The sequence below is a fragment of the Amblyomma americanum genome, chromosome 3 (genome assembly GCF_052857255.1).
Source record: "Amblyomma americanum isolate KBUSLIRL-KWMA chromosome 3, ASM5285725v1, whole genome shotgun sequence".
Classification (NCBI taxonomy): domain Eukaryota; kingdom Metazoa; phylum Arthropoda; class Arachnida; order Ixodida; family Ixodidae; genus Amblyomma; species Amblyomma americanum.
The window spans coordinates 91,104,145-91,118,458 of record NC_135499.1 but is presented as its reverse complement, the minus strand read 5'-3'; the positions used below and the strand labels follow the sequence as shown (position 1 = coordinate 91,118,458).

At 44.6% G+C, this 14,314-nt stretch overlaps 1 long non-coding RNA gene across 1 annotated transcript in view; it reads right to left on the bottom strand.

The window, feature by feature from the left end:
• Nucleotides 1–14,314, bottom strand: part of LOC144123145 (uncharacterized) — a 53,857-nt gene that overhangs the window by 1,962 nt on the left and 37,581 nt on the right. Inside the window, exon 3 of the long non-coding RNA XR_013313024.1 lies at nt 2,262–2,334. This is a non-coding gene — a long non-coding RNA (uncharacterized LOC144123145). The remainder of the gene's footprint in view (nt 1–2,261; nt 2,335–14,314) is intronic.

Here is a 14,314-nt window from a genome sequence, read left to right as displayed (position 1 = left end):
CATAAAATTTTTGGGGCAAAACTGAAGACTCCTAAATATAAGTTATCGTCTCATTTCTAGCGGAAAATCAAGTAGGATCCACGCACTAAATGATTAACTTCTGCAGTACTAATCATATATATGTGAGTCAGGTCAATTATATTTTTGTATGCGTTAGCCTAAAAAGGAGTTGTAAGTTTATTTTGATGTTATAATAGAAGCAAGTTCACGCTGAAAGAGAGTTTATGCTTACATTTTACTCAGGCGGACCGAATTTTGAATCACTTTCCAGTCTCCGATCAAATGCCTGTTTGCCTTCATTTCTAACTTCACCTTTTGCGAGCCGACAGCTCAGGAGTGAATGCTTCCGTGGCATGCTTATTCTCTCGCGCATCGGTTTGAACAGAGTAATTTATTGTGAACTCTGGTGCCAGTGCCAGCCTCTCGGTTCCGTTCAGTACGGCTTATACGTGCAGGCGAGTTCCCAGTGTAAACATAATTTTACTGGGATAACATGGGCATCAAGAAATTAAGTAGCCTTGTTAGCGGTATGAAGACATTATAAAATTCCTTCTTTGCGTTAACTGTCCTATCTATCAATGTAAATATTTCACGTAAATTTGACGTGTAGTGGAGGTGATTTTCTAGAAGAAGGTTTTGTGTCAATTTTAACCGGTAAAATACTCCAATCGGATCATAGTTTCTCCAAATTACCAGGAAGAAAATGTCGTGCCGCCGTCTATGTGATTTTTTAAAGAGCACTTACTTCATTGGCGGCACTTCATCTGCAGCTGGAATGCTGGCAGACGAGGATTCTAATTTCGATCGGGCAGTCTTGCGTGGAAAAGATTAATTATGCCTCACGACGGGCAGCAGCGCCAGACAAGACTAACGTCCTTGCGCAGGTAATATGATTTTAGTATTGAGTTTTCCAATTTAAACATTTTATTTATTACAAGCTATAGACCAATATGCAAACTTACACCGCATACATTCAATGTTTTCCTCGAAGAGACGGCTATTGTTACAACTGAATCTACGCGTCATGCCGAACAATAGCCGAGCGAAATCTCAAACATCATCTTCCAGGCATTCATGCACATCTCCTCAGCAGTTGAAGTGCTGCTGCGCCAGTTTTCTTCCCAGGTACTATTAAGCAACTCCATGTTAATAATAATAATAATTGGTTTTTGGTGGAAAGGAAATGGCGCAGTATCTGTCTCATATATCGTTGAACACCTGAACCGCGCCGTAAGGGAAGGAATAAAGGAGGGAGTGAAAAAAGAGAGGAACAAATAGGTCCGTAGTGGAGGGCTCCGGAATAATTTCGACCACCTGGGGATCTTTAGCGTGCACTGACATCGCACAGCACATGGGCGCCTTAGCGTTTTTCCTCCATAAAAACGCAGCCGCCGCGGTCGGGTTCGAACCCGGGAACTCCGGATCAGTAGTCGAGCGCCCTAACCACTGAGCCACCGCGGCGGGGCAACTCCATGTTCCAGATAACGCTTTTCTCCTCACAGGCGCGCCATGCACTTGCACCATGATTCCTCTGCTATTCATGGCACCAAAACACAAGTACGAGGATTGCATCGTTTGCTTGGAGACCAAGTAGAATTAGGATTTCATGCACATACATTTGGCAAAAGCGTTTGCAATGATTCAGCTACTGAGAAGAATGAAGAATGGCTTGCACTGATTGTGCTTTAAAAAGCATACAAGTGACGATATTCGTCACGCGTAGTCCGGCGCACAACACACAATGGGTGTTCAAGATATTATCATCATGGTTAGGTGGGTGAAAAGGGCGCGGACAACGCAGATATTAAGGGGATCCGCAGTTATGTAAACGGCACCCAAGAGAAGGCTGTCTAAAATGCTGTAACGTTGCGCGCTTGCACCTCAACATTCCTGGCGTTTAAATGTTTCTAGCAGTTCGACGCAATCACAGACGCAGAATGCAGCAAATGTGGTGCCGACACTTCTGGCCCCAACGTGCAGAACATTTCACGCCACAGGGATAAACTTTCATTGCGTTGAACGTTTGCATGACCACAAATAACATTGTTGAACGTGGAAAAATGAATTTTAAGACTACTCCTGCTCGTCGGTAAGTTTCGCTAAGTATCGAAAAACTAATTTTGGCAGGTCTACGCATTCCTCGCCATAAATAGTGAAACGTGAATCTGTGATATGGCAAACTGTAAGCGTACAAGCACCTCTATTATGTGGGATGCAGTATGCATGCAGAGAGCAGTGCAGAATATAATAAAAGAACATACAGCCCCGACACAGGGGTGCTCCCGTTGTTCCTCTTCACTTGGCTCTTTGGGACAGTATGTACTGGCTGTAACACTGAAAAGGGAGAGAAACAGTAAAGGAGAAGGTTGAGACTTTAACATTTGTAGTGTAGCACTTCCTGCCTTATGATTAAAACCACTCGTAGGTTTGCTTTTCTCTCATTTCTTCCTGCTAGCCTGGTACATAATTGCGGGTACTACTGAGAATCGATTCCTCCGATTGAAGAAGTGAGGTTCCAATGTGACAAGTTATCAGAAAGCTGCGAGTGGTCAGCTAGAACAGAAGAGAAAGACGGAAGACGTCTTCAGTGTATCCGGTGAGCCGTGATGTACCAAACTGCTAGCGAAGAAGCGAGGAATCAGTTTTGCTAGCGCTTAGTGAACACACAGACAAAGAACACAAATACACAGGACAGTTATGTAAACGGCTTTGTCTGTGTGTTCACTAAGCGGTAGCAAAAATGATTTCAAACGCTGTCCAACTAGCCCAAGTTTCCGCGTTAAGCAGAAGCGAGGTTTTAATTTGGCAAGTTATCAAGAAGCTGTGAGGGGTCTGCTAGGGCATAATTGAGAAAGACGGAAGACGTCTTCAGCGTATTCCGTGAGCCGTGATGTTCCAAACTGCTAGCGAAAACGAGCAGATACTAGGTTCACTATTTTTGGCTTAGTATGAAAAAATCACGCCACCTGAACTACTCAGCCCGGAAATTAACAACTTTGCGTTGCGCCGAAGCCAGCTGTCCCATCCTGTAATGAGAAACTCCAGGGCTTCCCTTCCTCGGTGGTCTATCGATGAACAAGAATTAGAAGAAGTAGTTGTTCACTAAAACACAGCGAAGTCTCTTACTGTAAGTCAGCGCGAGGAACACCTGTAAAAGCATGTCCCTAAATTTTTGTATGTTTACAAACAGGGAAGTGTCTTTCCAAGCCAGCGATCAACGGCTTAATTTTTGCTTTCCAAAGCTGAGTTAGTGCCCTAGGCCACCGTAGTATATTTATTAAGTAGAATGTTTACTTCCGACCGGGAGAGAAGTGTGTTTTCTATGTTATGAGGTAAAGGAACGGATGAGTGAGTAGCTGGTTGGTCTTCTAGTGGCTCAGATTTTCAGACGAGCGAGAAAGTTGGTTAGCTACGCGAGCAAAATGAACCCGAGCTATTGGCCCCTGTTTGTTATGTTGGTGGGCTCAACCAGGAGGTCCACTAATGCTTGATGGAACAGAATGAGCAACAGACTGTGATATGCAATAAGGCTGAACCACAGCCATCGCTGAATATTTCACGCAGTCTATGCGCGTAGCTATGCATGTCATGATGCGGCAAGAAGCTGCTTCCGACGTGTAAGGTGCAGCTGAACGTAGAAATACTGCCTAAGGCGGATTAATTTCGAGTTAGATTTAAACTTCGGGCAGGCAACGGCGTAATGGGCAAAATGGCGAAAACCGTATATTGTGGACGGTGGTAAAGGACGGAGTGCAAGACGCCGCGAAGCATTTATGCATTTTAAAGCGCGCTGAAAAATCGACCACTCCACGAGAGGCGTGGCCACTTGCTGGACACGCGCCAGCTGAAAAGCACTGTAAGATACAAAAGGAGTCGCAAGAGGCACAACATTTATTACTTTCAGAAGGCGAGGAAGTGGGACATCCTGTGTACCCCTGTAACAAGCACTGCTGGCAAGTTAGAACAGGCTCTTAACGCAATAGTTCATGGTGCTCGTCGGAAGTGTTTTTACTAAGCCGCCGCGTTAGATCAGTTGTTATGGTGGTCGGTTGCAACCCGAAAGACGGGGATACAATCCCCACAAAATGAAGGCAAAATGCCAGAGGCACCTGTACTGTGTGCTCTGTAAGAGTAAGTTCAAGAAAACCCCATGTGCCCAAAATTATTCGAATCCCTCCAATTTGGTTTCCCTCATAGCCTGGTTCGTTTCGGCATTTTCATCATCCTCATCAATGTGACTACGCCTACTCCAAGGTAAAGCCTTTCCCATGCCTCACCAATTAACCCTGTCCTCGGCAAGCTGTGGCCATCGTAGCCCCACGAACTTCTTATTCTCTTCCACCCACCTAACTTTCCGGCGTCCCCTGCTACGCTTGCCTTCTATTGGAATCCAGTCCGTTACCTTTGAGGAGCAGCCGCTAGCTAGCATTCCCATTACATGCTCTGCCCAAGCCAATTTCTTCCTCTTGATTTCGACTGAGATGACATTAATCTGTGTTTGCCTCCTCATCCGCTTCACCGGCTTCCGGTCTCTTAACATTTCATCTACCACTTTTTTCAATACCTCGCTGCGTTGTCCTTAAGCTGAACCCTCTTCTTTCGCCTCCACGTTTCTGCCTCATAAGCGAGTACCGGTAAGATACAGATGTTGGGTACTTTTCTCTTGAGGGATATTGGTAAGCTGCCATTCATGACCTGAGAGAACCTGCCCTATGCGCTCCACTTCATTCCTATTCTTCTCGTTATTTCCCTCTGATGATAACAAAACATGCCTCTTTCGAAGGTCGATCAACATAAATACTTAGGCATAACATTTACATCTAACCTCAAATGGGAAACACACATAGCTAATATTACATCTACTGCACTGCGAAAGCTATTGTATCTAAAAAGGCGCCTAAAGCTCGCTCTAATGAATATTAAGCTTCTTGCGTAACAACATTTGTGAGACCTATTTCAGAATACGCTAACACAGTTTGGTTTCCTTACACAGCAACATAGCTAAATTTGAAGGCGTACAAAGAAAAGCCGTAAGGTTCGTTCACAGCAAATACCGTCCTACTGACTCACCCTCGCGTCTCTTAGCTTGTTCAGGCCTTAACACACTATTGTCGAGAGCAAAACAAGCTCGACTTAAGTTCCTTTTTAGAATTCTGCATTGTCAGTATAAAATGAATACCACCCAGTACATTTCATATTCGCAAGCTAGAAAAACACGGTATCAACACGAGCATACGCTAACTAAGTATTCTTTCTCTAACGACACATTCAGGTACCCATTTTTTCCTCGCGTGATCAGAGAATGGAATGAACTTAGCTCATCATTAACAACAACAAATTCATTATCCGGGTTTGTTTCACAGTTAGAGTTAATCACAAAAGTTTATTAAGATCTTCTAACGTTTGTTCGCGATTCTATTTTTGGTAGCACTCTCAATAAGTAGAATTGAAATGCAGTTGCTTCTTTAAACTTTCTCGTTTTTGCTTATGACTATGACGAGCACAGTTGTCATTATATACTACGTTGTTTTCTATTGTATGCTTCTATTACCTTGTCTCTTGTATTTTGATGAATTATGTTGTTTCTTTGTGATTTGTGTCACTCACACGTATACTTGTATGCGTAGAAGAATTCATTTTTTATGCCCTTCTGCTAGGCTCTCGGCTGAGAGAGGCAGTATTGTAAAATAAAAATAAATAAATAAATAAATAAATAAATAAATAAATAAATAAATAAATACGAATTGGTGGGCACTGCCAGCCCTAAGTAGGCGTATTTCCTTAAAACTCCTAGCACCTCGTTATTAATTGTGAACTGTTCTCATGCAAGACCGTTGATGATGATGATGAAATAACTTTATTTGCACCCGTCAAGGAATCAGAGGGCGACAACGACGAGTCTTGACCGCCGTCATCTTCCTCCCCTTTCAGCAGGCTGGGATCCCTTGGGATTCAGCGGTGTCCAAAGCCAGACGGATGACTTCTTTTTGTTCTTCTTCTTTCTGGCTGGCCATTAAAGCCTCCCAGCATTATTGAGCATTATATTTGGTTTGCCTCCCGTTGAGCATTATTTTTGGTTTTCAGCGTGTTAATTTTAATACCGTCCCTTGTACTCTGCCTGTCTGACTCATTCATCATGCTTTGCAGCTCATCTCCTGAGTGACATAGCAATGAAATGTCATGAGCGAATCGAAAATTACAAATGTATTCTCCATTACTTTTATTCTCAATTCTTCAGAATCCAGGCCTTAGAACGCTTCCCGTAAATAGGCGTTGAATAGCATTGTCGAGATCGTATCCCCAGATCGTGTCTCCCTGTTTGACACCCTTTATTATTAAATTTTATTGTTAACGTTATGAACTATGGTAGACACGGAGTTATATCTTCCAGTATTTTCACACTAAAAACTTGTGCACCCTTATTCCAAAATACATGCATGACTGCTGAAGTTTTCACTGAATCAAATGCTTTCTCGTAATCAATGAACGCTTTATATCGAGGTTGGTTATATTCCGCGTATTTCTCTGTCACCTCACTTAGAGTGTGTATATAGTCGCTATGGTGTAGACAATAATAATAATAATAATAATAATAATAATAATAATAATAATAATAATAATAATAATAATAATAATAATAATAATAATAATAATAATAATAATAATAATAATAATATTAATATTAATAATAATAATAATAATAATAATAAATAATAATAATAATAATAATAATAATAATAATTGGTTTTGGGGGGGAAAGGAAATGGTGCAGTATCTGTCTCATATATCGTTAAACACCTGAACCGCGCCGTAAGGGAAGGGATAAAGGAGGGAGTGAAAGAAGAAAGGAAGAAGAGGTGCCGTAGTGGAGTGCTCCGGAATAATTTCGACCACCTGGGGATCTTTTACGTGCACTGACATCGCACAGCACACGAATGTGTAGATAACTCAGTTCCTGCAATAACGGCGCTCACCCAGCGCAATAATTCTAACCCTAACTGCGTTGCGGCAGACAGAGTCGAGATGGCACAAAAGCAAATTTCTTTATTCGAAAAAGTTTTCAGCTTCTCTTGTACGTGCCCTCTGAAATTCAAAGGAAAGGGCGAGTGATGCTGCCGTCTTGAAACCTTACTATTTTGTGTTCAATAGGGTGTTGTTGGGGTCCATTGAATTGTCGTTTTATTAGCATGACACGCCCAGTACAAGCGACCCCTTTCACTTGTCTCATCGGAGTCTCCTAAGACCACATTCACTATTGTGGAGCCTCTCTGATGGATATCGGGCGTCTGAGGTTGAAAGGTGAGCTCGTACTTCAGCACCCTTTGAAATGGCGAGCTCGTAATGTGATGTTACAGGAGCCATCCACGTCGCTGCGCCTCCAGCCCAAAGTCTGGGTGGAAAAATTTGTATTCATCGTCTGCAGAGTGTTCATCGTCTGTAGAGAGAAAACTGACGCCAACCAAAATCTTTTACCTTTACCCAACGCATCGGTACCAACTTGGTCCACTCTTAAGCGGTGACTAAAGTGCGCCAGCAGCAGCAGCGGGTTGCTTCCTTCTCTCTCCCTTTGTTAGCACGTGGCGCAGTCCACTAATGTACGCGGAAGGGAGCGTTACTGGAGTCCCATTTGTCGCCTCCTTTGTGAGCCGGATGTGCCATAACTCCACATGTGGCCTCTTGAACAGGTTTGGCTCCACGGCCAAGACGCTCACCTCCTCGAAGGTTATCCGGTGGTCGGCGCGCTCGCAGTGTTAGGCGAGGGGGTTGGCTACTGAATTCATTACCCGGATGACATTTTCGCATTTTTACGGCGATGTATGAAGCCGGGCACTCTGAGCATAGGATTTTGTAGACAACACTCGGTTGTTTTTCTCTTGGGACGTGGTCTTTTGGTCGTAGTAAGTGGCTGATTGTCCAAACAGGTTTTTCAGCCACGTAGAGTCCATGCTTTCCGATAATGCGTGGTAATTCCTCGCTGGTTCCCCTCACATCATCATCAGCCCTACTACACCCACTGCAGGGCAAAGGCCTCTCCCATGTCCCTCCAATTAACCCTATCCTTTGCCAGCTGCATCCACCCTTTGCCTGCAAACTTCTTAATCTCATCCGCCCATCTAACCTTCTGCCGCCCCCTGCTACGCTTACTTTCTCTTGGAACCCACTCCGTTACCCTTAAAGACCAGCGGTTATCTTGCCTTCGCATTACATGCCCTGCCCAAGCCCATTTCTTTCTCTTGATTTCGACTAGGATGTCATTAACCCGTGTTTGTTCCCTCACCCACTCTGCCCGCTTCCGATCTCTTAACGTTACACCTATCATTTTTCTTTCCATGGCTCGCTGCGTTGTCCTTAACTTAAGCTGAACTCTTTTCGTTAGCCTCCACGTTTCTGCCCCGTAGGTGAGTACCGGTAAGATTGTGCTGTTGTACACTTTCCTCTTGAGGGAAATTGGTAAACTGCCACTCATGATCTGCGAGAATTTGCCATATGCGCTCCACCCCATTCTTATCCTTCTAGTTATCTCCCTCTCATGATCCGGATCAGCTGTCACTACCTGCCCTAAGTAGACGTATTCCGGCACAATTTCTAGGCTCTCGCTGCCAATTGTGAACTGTTGTTCCCTTGCTAGGCTGTTGAACATTACCTTGGTTTTCTGCATGTTAATTTTTAGACCCATCGATCTGCTCTGCCTGTCTAACTCGTTGATCATGATTTGCAGTTCACCTCCTGAGTGACTCAGCAAGGCAATGTCATCAGCAAATCTCAGATTATTTAGGTATTCTCCATTTATTCTTATTCCCAACTGTTCCCAATTCAGGCCTCGAAATACCTCCTGCAAACATGCGGTGAACAGCATTGGCGAGATTGTGTCTCCTTGCCTGACGCCCTTCCTTATTGGAATTTTATTGCTGACTTTATGGAGGACTATAGTAGCTGTGCAGTTGCTATATATATCTTCCAGTATTTTGACATAAGGCTCTTCTACCCCCTGATTACGCAATGCCTGTATGACTGCTGAGGTTTCCACTGAGTCGAATGCTTTCTCGTAATCAATGAAAGCTATATATATAGGTTGGTTATATTCTGCGCATTTCTCTATCACCTGATTGATGGTGTGAATATGATCTATTGTAGAATATCCTTTACGAAAGCCTGCCTGATCATTTGGTTGATTAAAGTCTAACGTTGCCCTGACTCTATTAGCGATTACCTTAGTAAATACTTTGTAGGCAACGGATAGTAAGCTGATCGGCGTGCAATTTTTCAAGTCCTTGGCGTCTCCCTTCTTATGAATTAAGATAATATTTGCATTCTTCCAAGCTTCTGGTACAGTCGAGGTCATAAGGCATTGCGTATACAGGGTGGCTAGTTTTTCTAGCACGATGTCCCCTCCATCCTTCAACAGATCTGCTGTTACCTGATCCTCCCCAGCTGCTTTTCCCCTTTTCATTGCTTCTAAGGCTTTCTTTACTTCATCTTTCGCTACTGGCGGGATAACGCATTGCTGTGCACTGCTGTCTTTCTCATTAGCGTTCTGATTACATTGGCTACTGTACAGGTCTGTGTAGAACTCTTCGGCTACGTTAACTATCTTATCCATATTGCTAATGACATTGCCCTGCTTGTCTCTTAATGCATACATCTGGTTTTTACCTATGCCTAGTTTCCTCTTCACTGTTTTTAGGCTATCTCCGTTCTTTAGAGCATGCTCGATTCTCTCCATATTAAACTTCCTTATGTCGGCTACCTTGCGCTTATTTATTAACTTTGATAGCTCCGTTAGTTCTATTCTATCGGTAGTGTTAGATGCCTTCATGTTTTGGCGCTTCTTAATCAGATCTTTCGTCACCTGAGATAGCTTCCCGGTATCTTTTCGAACTGTCCTGCCGCCTACTTCTACTGCGCACTCCGTAATTATTGATGTCAGGTTATCGTGCATTGAATGAACATCAAGATCATCTTCCTCAGTTAAAGCCGAGTATCTGTTTTGCAGCGCTATCCTAAACTCCTGTGCTTTCCCTCTTACGGCTAACTCGTTAATGGTCTTCTTCTTCGCTAGCTTCTTCCGTTCCCTCTTCAAGTCTAGGCTAATTCTAGACCTTACCATTCTATGGTCGCTGCAACGCACCCTTCCGAGGACGGCCACATCCTGAATGATGCCAGGTTTAGCGCATAGTATGAAGTCTATTTCATTTTTAATCTCACCATTGGGGCTCTTCCAGGTCCACTTCCTGTTTTCTCGTTTGCGGAAGAAGGTATTCATGATCCGTAAATTATTTCTATCCGCGAATTCGACTAATAACTCTCCCCTGCTATTTCTAGAGCCTATCCCATAGTCACCTACCGCGTGGTCGTCAGCCTGCTTCTTGCCCACCTTCGCATTGAAGTCGCCCATCAGTATAGTGTACTGCGATTTTGCTCTATTCATTGCTGATTCTACGTCCTCATAGAAGCTTTCAACGGTCTGGTCATCATGGCTGGATGTGGGTGCGTAGGCCTGCACCACTTTCAGCTTGTACCTCCTATTCAGCCTAATTACTATAGCTGCTACCCTCTCGTTAATACTGTAGAACTCCTCTACGTTGCCAGCTATATCCTTATTAATGAGGAAACCCACACCTGGTTCTCGTCTACCCTCTAACCCGCGATAGCACAGTATGTGTCCGTCCTTTAGTACTGTATACGCCTCACCTGTCCTCCTAACTTCGCTAAGCCCTATCACATCCCATTTAATTCCCGCTAGTTCCTCGAACAGCACTGCTAGGCTAGCCTCACTAGCTAAAGTTCTAGCGTTAAACGTTGCCAGGTTCAGATTCCAATGGCGGCCTGTCCGGAGCCAGAGATGCTTAACACCCTCCGCTGCGTCACAGGTCTGACCGCCGCCGTGGTCAGTTGCTCTGCAGCCGCTGGGGACTGAGGGCCGAGGGTTAATTGGTTTGATCATAGAAGGTTGTGGCCAAGTACTACACCAGGGTGGCCAAATCCTGCTCTGGTGAGAGAGTGCGTTGTCGGTTCTGGTCACCGAGATAAGGCCGCACTCCAGGCCTGATTATGCAATTCCATCGACACGCGGATTTTTTTTTTTTAAACCCGGTGGAGCAATGCGCGGCACCAGGATTTGAACCCCGGTCCTCTTGCACGCGAGGCGGATGTTCTACCTCTACGCCATCGCTGGCTCATCCCCTCACATATGGAAGCACAACGCGCACGCGTTTCGTTGTTTCATTGTTCGCTAGTTCTCTTGTCCTCCGAGCTTCACGGCGACCAACGCGTTGAATAAAGATACGTATGTAGCCATTCTTCTGTAGGTCGGCGAGAACGGTGGCTTCTGCTTTTTTCTCCGCTTCGGAGGAGCAGATTCACTTTGCTCTTCTCAGGAGAGAGGAGACGAGGGATCCTTCCATGTCCGACAACACTTAACCGATAATAACATAATAAATCCACTTAAACATAACTTTCAACGGCGCCAGTCAACAGTAACACTATTAGTAGAACTTACGCATGACTTCTGAGGGTTTGGTGATCGCAAGCGACCGATAACTGTATATTTCTCAATTTTTGCGAAGGCCTATGGCAACTTAACTCCAAGATGAGGCATGTTTCAAAAGAGAATAACTGGTACGATGGACAGTTCGTATTCATCACCGCAAATATGTCCAGCACATGTCAATTAAGATTGGGGGTACCGCAAAGTTCGGTACTTGGACTTTAATTGTTCCTGCTCTACATTAATGAAAAAAAGGGCGAACAGGTTGATTAAATTAGGATTATTTGCAGACGACAGCATCATTTACATCCACATTGAGACAGTAGACGACCAATTTACATAATTAGTACTTGGGTAAGATCAGTGACTGGTGAAAATTATTGAAAGCGTCATTAAGCCGCAATAAATCAACATTCATGACTACGTCACACAAACGTCCACCGCTAGAGTTTGGTTAATCCGCAGAAGGAAACACGTTCCCACGCACAAATGAATTTTGATACCTAGAGATGACTGTGAGCTAGAACTTTCATTGGGGGCCACGTGTCCTGTCCATTGTTGTTAAAGCTAATAAGAAGTTAGGCTGCCTCAGGTGAACACTAAATTTTACCTGAAGTGAAACAAATCTAACTTCATATAAAACGTTGGTGTGTCCAATGTTAGAGTACTCATGGGAAGTGTGGGACACGAAAAGCAATGTGTTTGCGCAGGAATTGGAACATATTAGAGACGAGCATTGCGTTTCATATTTTCGCACTTCGGGAGGAAAGATTCAGTAGCTCCTTTCCAGAGTTGAGCCAATAGACGATATGCGCCATCCCTTGGCGCTCCGAGAACAAGGCCAGCCATGTTGGTTTGGCAGAGAAAACGAAACCGCTGCCCAACGTTGGAGTTAACCCGGCTGCGCATCGTTAAAAATGTGCAATGCCGACGCACTGTTGCGCTATGTTGTGCGCTCTGGGAGGACGCTCCGATGGGTGCAGGAACCAGGTACGTTTAAGCTTCTTGCTTATTTAATTTTTTAAATTTGTCCCAAGGTTTAATAACATCAAATGCTACGCGAGGTAACGTGTGGCAGCAAGCCTGCCAGTGCGAAGATTCTTCTTACTGCGCTCATTTCTCAGACAGCTTTATGGGTAATTTGCGTATGAATTAAAATGCGGGCCAGGGCCTTTGTTCTCTGTGGACAAAATCTGAAGTCGATTCCGAGCATTTATTAACTTGCCGATAGCGCGTAGCGGTCGGACGTGAACATACCGACGACGACTTAAAGAACTTAATAGAGGAGGCAAAATTTTTCAGCTGGCCAAGGCGTGTGTTGATCAAGCCTGCAGTCCACGCGAAGAAGCGCTTTAATTAATTTGCGGGAGATCGCGGCCATGAGCACTCAGTGCGCTTTATCTACTAACCTCGGTCGCTCACGCCCCGGCGAGCTAAGAGCACTCACAGAATCATACGTCCATTACTGCTTATTTTTCTACGTCCCCTGTTCATGTGTTCTCAAGACCAATTACATTCAGAAGCGCTAAAAATTTCTATCGAACGATGAGCTGTTGCTAAGTTCCACGCGCTGTTTTCCTGTAATGCTGTGCGGTCGTGGTCGCATGTTATGCCCCTTAATGTGCCTTGGTGATGTAATACAAACAGTTGATAAACACTGAGGTTTGGAAGTTTTATATTTTCAGGATTCCTGCAATCGGTATCCGCGGCTGCAAAATATTGTCGGCGCGGACATCTGCATCTTTGATTAAAATATTTTGAATTATATATGCGCACACTTTCTCCTTGATTATGTCGACTGCTCGCAGCGCAAAATAGAGTCCAACTGCGTCTTCCAACGATGCTTAATCCTCGTTGAATAAACACTAGCAACAGCGCAGGGCTCTGAAAGCGGTGTCACTGAAAACCGCAGATATGCATTGCACATTGCAGCTAAAGGAATAATATTGCACTGCTTGCCGAGGGTCTTCTATGATTGAAGTGTAATGCACGCAGCTGCTAGAGTCAGAGCGCACGACAGGTCGAACATGATCGACAATGAACGACTCAATTCGACAAAAAAGATTTATGAATACGCTTTCTTGGGTACAAAGATTGCTTGTGCAGCCTAGTAATACATGTACTGGTATGTAAAATAGGTGCATGAGGGTGACAAACAAGCTGCTAAACTAATTTCTAAAGTTGCCCTCACTATTACAGTTAGTGCACTGCATGCCGCTGTCTGCACTTCGCGACCTTTTGCGTAAGGTCCCAGACACCTAAGGAGCGTGTGGGGGTAGCGGACTCGGTCACAAAGGAGATGCCCTCGAGTCAGCGAGGCAAGCTCAGCCGGAGAACAGCTACCATACGACAAGGAGGTTGGTCGTTTCATGCCGACCTTTCACCGGTCGCAAGCCAGATAATTGGTCGGAGCCAATGGTTCACAAAACATAACAAAGTTTATACAGCGAAGAGACGACACAGAGGATTTCGCAATCACTCGTACGAGCGCATACAAATTGATTTACTAATACAATGCAACTCGTCCAAAGTAACACTTGAGAGAGATTACAATTCAACAAAATCTTTGCACCTACAGTGCACTAACATAAAGAGAGACAATCAAACAAAACACAATTTGATCACCGTGCACTGCGTTTGTCCGACGACCTAAGGAGCACGACGGGGCCGATTCGCAGACTGGCGCATGTAGCCTCGATGGTCCGTGGCTGGGCGAGTGGTGTTCTCCCGGGAGTCTAGCGCGCGTGCTTCTAGGAAGCTTAAACGGCGGCTCGGGCTAACAGACAACGGTTGAAGCCCCTCATTTATAGGCGCAGTCCGCGTCTG